Raw genomic sequence first — 11075 nt, 5'->3', positions numbered from 1 at the left:
CAGGCTTTTCCCTTTTCATAGTCTGTTGCACTGTTTTTACTTGAAGCTCTGCATTCCCAGTGATTGTGTTTCCTTTTGTAAGCATCTGTGGAACAAAAGTCTCTGCATCCGCATCAAGAATTTCAAGGCTGTTTCCCTTTGTTTTGAAATATGATTCCATTCCATTAGATTTCCGTGAAGCGACGCTCCGCATAGTGGATCCAGTTCTCAGCACGTTAACCTTTGCAACAGTTGCAGCTATATCTGCTTCAAGCTGAAGTTGTTCTTTCTTTCTCCTCAATTGTTCCTCTTGCTCTTCAAGAGAGTGTTTTTCTTTCAGCATATGTTGACGTGCGAGCAAGGCGGCCATTTCAGCTTCTGCCCTGAGACGTGCAGATGAAGTAGATGATACTCTTGAGCTTGACCTACTGCCTTGATTTGACACACTGTCGGATGGTAACACATCATCATTAACATCATTCTGGGGATTAAGAGATGACTGAGGTTCTTTTCCAGGGTGCTCTAGCAACTCCATTTCTCCTCCCAGGCAAGTTTCCTGTGACTGTGCTTTGTCAGATGATGGCCTCCCCGTACGTTTATCAGTTTCAGAAAGCCATATCTTAACATCCTCCATAAACCCTTTATTGTATTTAGCGATGCTTGAGAACCATGTATTTTGTTTATCTTTCTCATCAAATGAGATTAGAGAAAGTAAAGATTCATGCAATGCACTGGCATCCTTAAACAGGTGTGTTAACTCATCAAATGTTTTTTGACTTGTGAATGATTTTTATCATCTTTCATTAGTTCTTTAAGAGACATAATAACACTTTTCATTTTGTTTACATGCCTTTTCCGATCTGTTTGGATAGTTTCAATTTTGTTTGCAAGAGCTTTCTCAGTGAGAGAAATTAATCTCTTATCCTTTTCAGTTTTTCCAACAACAGATGCAGCCTGTGATCCACTCATTTTAAGCATTCAACATAAGCAGCATTCCAAATCCAAAACAAAGGCAACAGCAATTCCTTCAAACTCAGTTGAACGCCTGCAGAGCCACAGCACACACATACACCAAATCCAACAGCAAACGTAGCGGTGGGCGTGTCACAAAAACATCTTCGTATGGTCAGAATCCACACTGCGTTCCAACAAGCAATACGCAGCAGAAAAAACACAGTTTACATACCACCGTCGTCTTCTCCTTATCTGTCAGACTAGCCGCTTTAATGGGTGAAGTGGCGGCGGTGTGTGGGCTCGCGTCGGCGTTTATTCAGCGCTGATTGCGGGAAGCTCCATTGCCGTCGCACATTTTGCTGACAAATATTGGCGACCGTCAAGCCTTTGAGTCGCCGAGCAGCTGAATAGGGGAATAATGTTGACGCGCCCGCTGTTCAAAACGTAAGTCAAAGTTCCAGATTAAAAACTTCTTTATTTGTTATCAATCCTTAAAATCCGTAGGAAAGCAGTGACAAAAACATTCTAAAATGGGCGGTCAGCAAAAGTCGACTTCCCCCATCACCCACTCATTCACAAATTCCCTCGCGACCTGAACAGGTGATATAGCAATCACTATTACTATTACCGACACCACGTGACCCAAAGCTACGCCTATCCACAACAACCTGGATGGCCGCTAACTTTCTGCTTCTTAATTCAGATAAAACTGAGGTTATTGTACTCGGCCCTGAAAATCTTAGAAATATGGTGTCTAACCAGATTCTTACTCTGGATGGCATTACCTTGGCCTCCAGTAACACTGTGAGGAACCTTGGAGTCATTTTTGACCAGGACATGTCCTTCAATGCACATATTAAACAAATATGTAAGACTGCTTTCTTCCATTTGCGCAACGTCTCTAAAGTTAGAAATATCCTGTCTCAGAGTGACGCTGAAAAACTAGTTCATGCATTTATTACTTCCAGGCCGGACTACTGTAATTCTTTATTATCAGGATGTCCTAAAAACTCGCTGAAAAGCCTTCAGCTGATCCAAAATGCTGCAGCAAGGGTACTGACAGGGACTAGAAAGAGAGAGCATATTTCTCCTGTTTTGGCTTCCCTTCATTGGCTTCCTGTTAAATCCAGAATTGAATTCAAAATCCTGCTCCTCACATACAAGGTCTTAAATAATCAGGCCCCATCTTATCTTAATGACCTTGTAGTACCATATCACCCTATTAGAGCACTTCGCTTTCGCTCTGCAGGCCTACTTGTTGTTCCTAGAGCATTTAAAAGTAGAATGGGAGGCAGAGCCTTCAGTTTTCAGGCCCCTCTTCTGTGGAACCAGCTTCCAGTTTGGATTCGGGAGACAGACACTATCTCTACTTTCAAGATTAGGCTTAAAACTTTCCTTTTGCTAAAGCATATAGTTAGGGCTGGACCAGGTGACCCTGAATCCTCCCTTAGTTATGCTGCAATAGACGTAGGCTGCCGGGGATTCCCATGATGCATTGAGTTTTTCCTTTCCAGTCACCTTTCTCACTCACTATGTGTTAATAGACCTCTCTGCATCGAATCATATCTGTTATTAATCTCTGTCTCTCTTCCACAGCATGTCTTTATCCTGTTTTCCTTCTCTCACCCCAACCGGTTGCAGCAGATGGCCCCGCCCCTCCCTGAGCCTGGTTCTGCCGGAGGTTTCTTCCTGTTAAAAGGGAGTTTTTCCTTCTCACTGTCGCCAAAGTGCTGCTCATAGGGGGTCATATGATTGTTGGGTTTTTCTCTGTATGTATTATTGTGCTATCTACTGTACACAATATAAAGCGCCTTGAGGCGACTTTAGTTGTGATTTGGCGCTATATAAATAAAATTGAATTGAATTTATTTGCATATCTCAACAGTTTTGAGGTAATCATTTGGTTTTTTTAAATGGTCTATTTGATTTTGAGCGAGCTGCTAAATTTATTATTTCTTTTCAGATTTATTAAGTACATCAAGATCTTCGGATGCAGTGGACTTGTATGTATTGCACATTCTGTGCTGAAAAGAGAGGCTACCTATTTAAGCATTACCGCTTAAAACACGGGATCCATACACGGACATCACCACTTCCTTGCCTCTATAAAGACTGTCTGTGCACATTTAAATCTTTTAATGCACTCAAGGTACACCTATCAAGGTGGCATGCCCAACAGGATGGAGGTAAAGGGAGGAAAATTACTTTCCATTGCCAGCTGTGTGACTTTGTGGAGCCATGCAGTGAAGTGGACTTTTTCACCCATTTGCGAAGACATTTAAAGCTGAAGCAAAAAGTCAGTTGTCCATATCAGGGCTGTAACTTTAAGAGCAATATTTATTCCACCTTCAATGCACACAGAAGCAAAGAGGATAAGCTTGACAGTGAGATGATATTCAAATCTGAAATTGTTTCAGAGAATGTCTCAGAGGAACCTCGGACTAATAGACCTGAGGACACTGTGACTGTTGAACCCGAGGACAGTGATTCTGATTCTGCTGCACAGCATTCGGATTAACATCTGACGAAAATGTAGAAGATTTGGAGAAACAGTTGGAACATAATGTAGCTGCTCTGTTCTTGAAGATGACCTCGATTTTTAACATCTCTGAAACTGCCCTGCAAGATGTTATAGAGCAGATAAACCAAATTCATTTGCTGTCACAGCCATTAATCCATTCCTCTATTCAAAGAATACTACATCAGTCGGATGACTGTTTAGTGAAGGAGATAGTTAAGGTAGTAACTGATAACAATGCATTCCTGAAATGCACTTCTAGTGGAGGATCATTATCAACTACCAGCAAGCGAACAGCATACATTTTAAGAGAATTTCCTGTGGCAATGCCCATTGAGTATATGCTGAAAAAAGACAAGCACACATTTTTGTATGTCCCTATACTGAAAATGCTGCAGACAATTCTAAGCAATAGGGACATCTTGGAGAAGGCCATGTCATCTGAGTCAAATGTGACACAGGGTTACAAGTCATACAAAGATGGTTTCCGATTCAAAGACAATCATCTCTTGACAGAAGAAGAGTTCAGAATAGCTCTTTGCTTGTACATTGATGACTTTGAGGTTGCTAATCCCTTGGGAACTTCAAAAAGAAAACACAAACTTTGTGCTATTTACTGGGTTCTTGGCAATTTGCACCCTAAATATCGCTCGTCTCTTCACTCTATTCAGCTTGCCCTGCTCTGCAAGGTCAGTTACATCAAAGAATATGGCTATAGTGAAATTCTTCACCCTCTCATTCAGGACCTAGTTTCACTGGAGCAACATGGTGTATATGTTGAGCAGTTAGGATCCAGCATCAAAGGCACTGTGTTATTTGTCGCAGCAGACAATTTAGCTGCCCATTCTTTAGGAGGGTTCTTTGAAAGCTTCACAGTCAGTCGGATGTGCAGATTCTGCATGGCAAAGCAGGAAGAAATTCAGCTCAAGGAAGTGCGGACAGGCACGTTACAACCAAGAACTAAAGAAAATCATGACAGACATGTACGTGACGTTTTGGAGGATTCTACCATGTCTCAAGAATATGGTGTGAAAGGAAATTGCCCTCTTACTGTAAGCTTGGAACATTTTCATGTTGTTGATGGGTACCCGCCAGATCTTTTGCATGATCTCCTTGAGGGTGTTGTTCCACTTGAATTAGCCTTGTGTTTGAAGGGTCTCATATCAAAAGGATATCTCACACTTGAAGTCTTGAATGCGGCAATCAAACAATTTCCATATGCATTTTCAGACAGAACAAATCAACCACAGCTCATCACAAAGAACTTTTACTCCAAGCGAACAATTGGAGGAAATGGCCATGAAAATTGGACACTTCTCGGGCTTTTGCCACTACTAGTTGGTCATCGCATTCCTGAGGGGCATGAAACCTGGGAGGTTTTGATGAACTTAAAAGATGTAGTTGAATTGTCATTGTCTGCAAGCTTTACAGAGGAAACCATGTACTTTCTTGACTGCAAGATTGCAGAACATAGACATCTATTTCAAAAAGTGTTCCCGAATGAAACAATAAAGCCAAAGCACCACTACATTGAGCACTACCCTCAATTAATCCAAAAGTTTGGTCCATTGTCTGCTGTGTGGACAATGCGTTTTGAAGGAAAACACCAATTTTTCAAAGAAGTTGTGCGTCATGCTCACAATTTCAAGAACATAGCACTTACTTTGGCTATGAGGCACCAAAAAATGATGTCCTTCCATTTGTCATCAGCCTCTTTTTTTAAGGCATCTGTTGAAATTGACAAAGTCTGTGATGGTTGATTCATTTCCTGAAAATGTGCAGAAGTATCTTTTTCACAGGAATGCTCAGCAGAACACAGTCCTTGTGGCATCTTCTGCATGTGTGCATGGCATTAAATACAGTGCTGATATGGTCGTTTCTGTTGGATCTTGCTCGGGACTCCCAGATTTCAGACAAATAACAAAGATTGTGGTGATCAATACTGAGATATTATTTGTCTGCAGACTCATGACCTCATGGTATCATGAGCATTTTAGAGCCTATGAGCTCTGTGGCAACCATTTGTCCACTGTCTCAGTCACTGAGTTGTGTGAGCTGAATGACCCTTTCCCCCTGTCACTTTACAAAGTGAAAGGAAGACAGCTTATTACACTTAAGCAGTACATATTATGTTAAGTGACAGTAACTTAAATGTTTGAATTTCATACGTCTCTTTTCTCAGGATCACTTGAATATGGACCAAGGAATGTTCCTCAGAGTTGTCATCAGTGATGATATTAGAAAGTTGATGTTGAGTAAGAGACCAGATTCTATCGAAGACCTGAAAGATCAGCTGAAGAATCAACTGTCGCTGCAGTATGACTTTAAACTACAGTATGAAGACGAAGACTTCAATAATGCCCTCTGCAATTTAACTGAAATAGGAGACTTGCCTGAAAAAGCAACACTGAAAATACTCCCTCTCATAACTCTTAATCTAAGAAGTCTTTCATCACACAACATATCATCAGACACGGAGTTCAGCACAGCAGACACTGAGATCCTGTCAGCTTGTGGGACATCACATTCACTAAGAGAACAGTGGCCGGACTTCTTTAATATACCCAATTTCTCAGTAGATGTTGAGTACAGACTTAGACAGGGAGATCTTGCCTTCATGAAAGATGGGACACAAATGACTGTATCAAGAGACATGAAGCATGACATACTTGAAAAAATTGCTGAGTCAATGTACCATTTCAAGGCATATCCAGAAGATGATGACTTCACCAGCGTTGCAAAAGCACTGATTAGCAAGCACCCCTGCCTTACAGAGCCTGGTCTTCAGCCAGGATGGTACGGCTGGAAAAACAGCCTTAAATTTAAGATGGCGAACTATCGCACAAAGCTTCGGAAAGTTGGATTTGAAGATGTAACGGTTAATGGAGGTAAACGAAGTAAAGCCAACCCAGAGGGAGAGTACTCAAGCAAGAATGTGAAGCGACCAAAAAGAGGTGAAGCAAATTATCTGCCCAACTTTCCTGATGGACATGATGAAATAACCCTTGAAAATGCAAGGAAGGTCATGGCAGATGAAATAAAGAAGAAACTGCCAGATGCCACTCTCATCTCACAGTTGATGGATCTGACATTCCCACTACGTAGGCAAGAGATTGTAAAAGAGGCACCTGCTGTACAGAACATGGCTGAACGGTAGCCAGGTCTTTTCAAAGAGAGACAGGTAAGCTACCTGTCTTAAGGTTTAACAGAAGAATTGAGTTTTATGAAATCATAATTTTCTGTCATCAAAAAGTAAAATCACGCAGAGTCAATGACATCACATGAGTAGAATGTATTGCAGATAAAACAAAGGTTATTACAAATTGCACAAGAGATTTTACTTATGGTGAGGATTATGATAAGATGACAAAGCCGAATCGCCATAATTCCCATTAGCTTTATAGGATTAATTTCATTACTTATTATTTTAAAGAACCTTAAGGATTTATTGATGAAAATTATTACCTTTGTCACCAAGTGTTGTAATTGCTAGTCTCTGCTGGAAGACGGTATACAATAACCAAATAATTTGCTCTTTTCTCTACCCCTCCTTCCTTTGTACTTTTTAAGATATTTGCTGAGTTCTTTAGAATTACCAGCAAGAACCTAGAGGGAGACTTCTTTGAGACTTTGGACCAGCTAACCCCACATTTTATTGAAATATTCAAGTCCAAAAAAGGAACTACTGGGCAGAAACTGACCAAGCTATTGCAGGACTGGTTTTGTGAGTATTTTCTTATTGAAATTTTACTATTTTCATCGTGGCAAAATTGTTTCTTTTTACAAATATTTTCTCTATTCTATTATTAGACTCAAGATGTCACTGCACTGCATTCTGTTGTCCTGAAAGGCATTCCAATCATTCTTGGTGATGACGCCACTAAATGTTACAAGACGTGCTTTGTAAGTATGTGCACACAACAATGCTTTTGTCTCCATTTCAAAGATCATATTCACTACTAACACAAACACTTTAGAAATGCAGCTGTGTTTATACCGTATTTGTTTTACTGTTTAGCTTTTGAACAGTAAAATATTTTGGCTGCACGTTAACAGATAGGTATGAAAACAGCCTATATTTAAATAAAAAATAAGGAATTACTTTGTAATGTCAGAGTAACTAGATTGCAGGGAATGGCCAGTAGTTATGTTTTTAAATGCGTAGCTTTTGTTTAATATACTTGGTTGGATTGTCATTTATGCTTAGAAATACATATATATATATATTCATATATGCTTTGAGGTATATAATCAATTGTATAATGATAGAGGTCTGATCCTTAGCAGTCTGCAAAGACTGTGTGCCTTCCAGAGTGTTCTGGCATGCACACACATCCTAGGGTCATGAGAGAGGTCGTACCTTCTCTTTCTGATTTATACTATAGGAGGACACCTACTCTGTATCTGCTTAAGTATAAGAGCCCTTTGTTTAGGTGGACCGCTGGACTCCTGGTACCAGCTTCAAGGAGTTGTTCACAGGGTCACATCTTGACACACACGCGCATACCTACACATACACACAGACGGTACTCTTTGTTCACATGTATGCCTATGTAAGACGTCATATGTTAATGAGACTATACATATTCATGTAACCAAAATTAAGAGCAGTGCTACGGGGTAGCTGAGAGTGACTGTGGTTCGAACGTCAGGAACAGTGCTCGTCACGGTTCTCTCCCTCGTGCACGAGCAACACAAAGAGCTATGGTGACTTGCATCTTGTTTTTGCCATTGTAGTAGAATTGTCTTGGCGTTCCAGCAATAGGTCTGTGCTAGACAAACCTATCAGCATTCATGTTTATTTTTTATACATGTACAGTACTTTTTTGGAAGCAGCGTTTTCAGTGCATATTAAGTAGCAAAGATGAAATGTTTTCTTATCAAGAGCAAATGTAGTAGGTAGCAAACATGACTTGGTGCTGACAGCATGTGTGTTTTATTGCAGGATACCGAGATCAATGAGGCCCTGGCATCAGTTACAGTTGGTGTGCTGAGTGTTCTGAGTGAAGACGATCCCCCGCAGGGTTCAAGCTCAGTCTATCTCCCTCCTACCTCCACTGCCATTGTCATTGAGGGAAATCTGGTCATGGACAACATTAAAGACTTCCCTCAGGCGGTTTGCCTATTATTTGGACTTACCTATGCTTTACACTTGGATTACCCAAAGTACATGACACATACACTCACATTTATTCAGACAGTAATGCTTGGTTTGGGAAACAAAACTCTTTCTCCAAAACTGCAAAGCCTCAGAAACAGTCTAATGATTTAGATAACCCAGTAGATTACTTGTCAGACTAAAGCAAATAATCAGCGAGGAGTCGTCAGACAGGATTTGGCAATTGTTTTATTCATTATTGTATTCTTGTGATATACTTTGCAAAATTCATAGCTATTTCCTCTAAGGTGAGGTCAGGCTGGCTTTACCAGTACAGTTCAGTTCAATACTGGTAAAGCACTTGTTCATATTTAAACCTTTAGCACGGAATTCAAAGAAGATGGCAGCATTTGTGACCACAAAAGTTGATTCCTTGCCGTTTTAAAAAGAACAAAAGAAACAAAGGAGGCCAAAAATATGTGGCTAGAAAAGACTCAAATGTTCTCATGTATGCTTTTGAATTGAAGCAAATCCTTAAGTTTTGTCAACAGTCTAAGGTTTGATGTCATTTTTGATTATGGTTAATGGTAACTTTGTAAAACAAAAACATCTTAATAGCATTTTCCATTTTGAAAGCAAATGCACATAAAAATTGAAAGTTGATTACAATAATTCTTTAGCAGTACAGCGACTGTTTAGTACCAGGTTATCGGGGCATCTTGTTCAAAGTCAAAGTCAAAGTCAGTTTTATTTGTCAATTTCTTCAAATGTACTTGCCATACAAAGGAATTGAAATTACGTTTCACACTGTCCCATGCGTAGACATTGACAACAATAAAGTGCAGATGCACAACAAAAACAGTCCTAACAATAAGGTAATATTAAAAAAAAGTGCAGGTAAACTTAAGGCATTATAGGTAACATACAGGATATAACAAGACAAGACCTAACATATAATAAAGTGTTCCAACAGTGTGCCCTGGAAAGTAGTATACTAGTCTACTTGAGGTAGTCCCAGGTTGTGGTTGGTAAGGGTTTTTGTTTTAATGCAGCATAAGACTGTAGCAGCAGTAGTAGTAATATAAATAATATAATTAGTGCTAAAAAAAATACTAAAAATATATAGCAGCAGGTGTGTGCAATTGCAATGCAGAGGTTCACTTGTTGTACTTTGGTTAGTAGTACTTGGGATACTGGGGTTAGTTTTTCTGATTAGTACATCTTTCTTTTCGTGTGGAAGTAATGAACATGTTCTGTTTCCTTGTCTACATTAGAACTGGTTCTGCAGTTAAACGTAAAACCACAAATCTTTTTTTTTTGTTTTGATTTTTAAGCCATTTGAAAAATAACATTTTGTCTTTACATTTAGACTACGTTTTCATCTGAACAATAAATAATTTGGTAGTTTAACTTGAATTACAAACTCATCAATATGAACAACATAAATTTGATTTCAAAATGCCTAGTAAATGTAAAAACATGAAAAATAATTTTGAATATTCTGAGGTTATTGTTTACATTTTAGGTGAATGAGGAAAAAAATGTTTTAATTGGATAATCTTAAAAAATGCTGAATTTTAACAGCTATTATGGTGAAAGTGTAATTATTTATTGTTCAGTACATATACATAATTGAATCTTGGCTGAAATACATCTTGGCACTTGAAAATAAAAGTTCTGCCTTTAACTAAGTCTGGTGAGTGTTTAAGTGATGTGCTAGAACTTTCCCTGTGTGTGGTAAACCTGTAATATATTGATATATAGATAGTAATTAAGATGAGTTACTACGAAGCTCTTCAGTTTTCTGATCTTAAATATAATGTGCTAGTTGCTTAAAAAAATCAAGTTCTTTTAAGTACTACGTACTCCCATTGAATAAGTTGCCCTAACTTTATTATCTTAAGTAATCTTTTACTTTGTTTTTTTGAGGCAACGAGTTTCCTTAGTTTTTTTGAGTTCTGGGAACTAACAAGGCTGTACAGTGTACTCAAAATGAGTAAGTTGCCCTAACTTGGCCATCTTAAGTAAACTTGATCCAATTGTTTTGAGTTCTGGGAACAAATGAGCTTGTACAGAGTATTCAAAATAAATAATTTGTCCTAATTTAGTCATTTTGAGCTAAGCTTTACTCAATTTTTTTGAGGCAACGAGTTTCCATAATTTTTTTGAGTTCTGGGAACTAATTAGATTTTACAGTGTAGTGGACATTACACACTTACACAGACCATTTGACATCTATTAGTTACATCTAATTGGCCAGACAGCTTGAACATTGCATGCATAGTGTTTCTGCTGACTAATTTAAACCATCATAGTCAGATGTCTGCATCTTGGATACATTACACTACTATACCTCAGTTTTACTTTTTGCTCTTATTTAACATGCGAAGCACATAATAAAGAAAAAAAGATCGTGTATAGAAAACTATTCTGCGCGTATATAAAACAAGTCTGTGGCCCTGAACCGTAGTAAAGGGACCTCTGGCTAATACGTGGGGTTTGGTGTCATTTCAAACTATTTACAGA

General features: G+C 38.9%; 1 long non-coding RNA gene across 1 annotated transcript; it reads left to right on the top strand.

The window, feature by feature from the left end:
• Positions 1 to 6468: 6468 nt before the first annotated feature.
• LOC120439381 lies at positions 6469 to 10185 on the top strand. Its single transcript, XR_005612610.1, has 4 exons — positions 6469 to 6632; positions 7022 to 7175; positions 7262 to 7354; positions 8397 to 10185. It is a non-coding gene; the product is annotated as an uncharacterized LOC120439381 (long non-coding RNA).
• The last annotated feature ends 890 nt before the right edge of the window (positions 10186 to 11075 follow it).

This window comes from Oreochromis aureus, linkage group 3, assembly GCF_013358895.1.
Source record: "Oreochromis aureus strain Israel breed Guangdong linkage group 3, ZZ_aureus, whole genome shotgun sequence".
NCBI lineage: Eukaryota > Metazoa > Chordata > Actinopteri > Cichliformes > Cichlidae > Oreochromis > Oreochromis aureus.
The sequence above is the reverse complement of the archived record's forward strand: the minus strand, read 5'-3'. Positions and strand labels throughout refer to the sequence as shown.